Source organism: Lathyrus oleraceus, chromosome 3 (assembly GCF_024323335.1).
Source record: "Lathyrus oleraceus cultivar Zhongwan6 chromosome 3, CAAS_Psat_ZW6_1.0, whole genome shotgun sequence".
Taxonomy (NCBI): domain Eukaryota; kingdom Viridiplantae; phylum Streptophyta; class Magnoliopsida; order Fabales; family Fabaceae; genus Lathyrus; species Lathyrus oleraceus.
This window is the reverse complement of record NC_066581.1, coordinates 465,154,037-465,156,632: the sequence shown is the minus strand read 5'-3', so window position 1 is coordinate 465,156,632 and position 2,596 is coordinate 465,154,037. Positions and strand designations below refer to the sequence as shown.

Sequence of the window (2,596 nt, the reverse complement as noted above, 5' to 3'; positions counted from 1 at the left end):
TTTTCGGTCAACCAATTGACCAAAGTCAACCACCTAACCAAAGTCCATTTTAATCTTGATTCATTTTCATATTTTTAAACCACTTTAAACTAAAGTCATCTTTCACATTTTAAATCATGTTCATGAACCATTTACCAGTTCTAAGCCATTTGCTTTTTTTTTTTACATTTTTAATTTCATTACAACCATAAACCAAGTTCAATGGCATTGTCTAAATTCCATTTCTTGTTGCTTTTAGAGAATAAAGTATAGGTCGTAAATAGAATTAGTGAGCATATATCATAAAATAACTTCAGTTTGACCAAACTTTTGATTCAGCATCAAATGGTATTATTGGATTGTGTATTGATGCCACAACTGGTTTATTCTACGCGTATGGTCAAAATTCCATCTTTCAGGTGTCTATCAATGATCAAGGTCGAGATATGTGGAAAATGTATCTTGACATGAAAGAATTATGTTGCCACTTTAGCAAATTGTCGTGACCCTTTTCAGAGGGACCAGGTATATTTAGTGCAGGTTGAAGCCACATTTTCCTCCAAAGATTATTTTAGAGCTTCTTCTTTCTATGCCAAAATCAATTATATTTTATCATTTGAGGAGGTCACTTTGAAGTTCATCAGTGCTGGTGAACAGGATGCTCTGAGGACCTTCTTATTAAAGAAGCTTGATGATTTAGAAAAGGACGACAAATGCCAAATAACAATGATACCCACATGGGAAACTGAATTATACCTGGACAAGATAAATCGACTGCTTTTAGAAGATGACTATGCTTTGGAGAATAGCAATTCAGAAGACCAATCAATTATTAAAGAGTTTCGTGCTTTTCTCAGTGACCACAAGGATGTATTGGATGAAACAACTACAATAAAACTTTTAGAAAGTTATGGAAGAGTTGAAGAAATGGTTTATTTTGCTAGCTTAAAAGGGCATAATGAGATTGTAGTTCACCATTACATTCAGCAAGGAGAAGCAAAAAAGCACTGGAAGTGCTTCAGAATCCTTCTGTGCCTGTAGACCTTTAGTATAAATTTGCTTCATACCTTGTTGCTATTGATGCATATGAAACACGAGTGTAATGGATGGCTACAATGAATTTGAACCCAAAGAAAATTATTCCTGCAATGATGCGTTATTTGAGTGAACCTCATGCAAAGAATAAGACAACAAAAACAAAAACAAAAACCTATAACCTTCCAGATAACCAAAAATCTCCCAATCTCTTCACTAGACTTGAGAAAACCCAACTGACCTCAACCCTGCAGAATAACTCAACCGAATCTCGAACAGAACTAACCGAATTTCACAGTTCTCAATACTAACTTCTAACAGAAAACTAACTAGCTTTCACTTCACCAAACTATAACAGAAACCTCACAATCACCCTCAATTTAGGGTTCTCTTCTAACCATCTTCCATTGGAACCACCCATCATAACATAACTCTTCAACCGAATCGAACAAAAAACTCCCTCACACTTCTTCATCCTCCTCCAATTCCGAAACCATAACCCTTTTTGCTAATTGATAACCTCCTTCAACTTCTTCCAGAAACTCCTCCTAACAAACCTCTTCAACCTCTAACTGTCATAACCTATCAACATAATTAATCACCCTCCATTCCAACCTCTCAAAGACCCTGCTAACAACCCTCCGTCACAATCCTCTTCAACCATGAACAACTCTCTCTAACGAAATTGAAACAGAACCCCTCAACCTTTCAATTCCATACAATGACACAAGCAGAAAAACTATAACCAAATAAAAGAAGATAAGGATAAGTGTATCAAATAACAAAGGCATCACCTGGAGTCTCCAATAAATCCGATAGGTTCCTCCTCCTTCAATCTCTTCACTTCACGTGCAATCGAATCGAATTCGTTTTTGGTGTTGAAATACCACAGATCCATCGTGTTTTTGTTTCGTCGTGGAAAAAGAAATCAAGTTTATTCTTTGATTCTCTCGACTATTGAATCCGATTGAAGTAAATCCTAGTTTCCTCATTAAAGACGCGTTGATGGCAATGGTGTGTGGTCGATGTGCAAGTGCTTCGTTCAGCTTCGTCCGTGAGTTCCTGTGTTTTGATGTGAACATTTCATTTCCTCTGATTGAAGGCTGAAGGCGCTTCCTTGGTTCTTGAGTTAGAGACTTGGGCCTTTGGCCCAAGCAATATGTTCATTACACACCCCTCCAATACGTTTGACATCCCTATGGCCCATGTTCATGTTTAAGCCCAAATCCATTTTTCTTAATCTTAATTAAGTTATTTTTAGTTCTAGTTTTTTATTTGATTAACATGGATGTTGTTTTGTTAATCTTGATAGGAATTATGATTAATTCTTAGTTTTAGAAATATTAAGAATTTACATTTTTGTGATTAGTAGATTAATTCATGATTAATTATGGTTTAATTAGATTTTGAAATTAGTAGTCATCATCTAGATTTTGATTTTGTTTTTTTCTTCAGATTTAATTCGTAATAGACTAATCTTGCTATGCTTGGATGTAATTGGCCATTAGGGATTGTTGATCTTGATTTCATTTTTGTGGATTTGATTAATATGCTTAATTGTAGATTTTTCACCATGATTAGA

The 2,596-nt window shown here is 35.1% G+C and overlaps 1 long non-coding RNA gene across 1 annotated transcript; it reads right to left on the bottom strand.

The window, feature by feature from the left end:
- Positions 1 to 791: 791 nt before the first annotated feature.
- On the bottom strand, positions 792 to 2,196 carry LOC127128193 (uncharacterized). The gene is made up of 2 exons (XR_007805756.1): positions 1,809 to 2,196; positions 792 to 1,122 (listed from the first exon to the last, which is right to left on the bottom strand). It is a non-coding gene; the product is annotated as an uncharacterized LOC127128193 (long non-coding RNA).
- Positions 2,197 to 2,596: the final 400 nt, after the last annotated feature.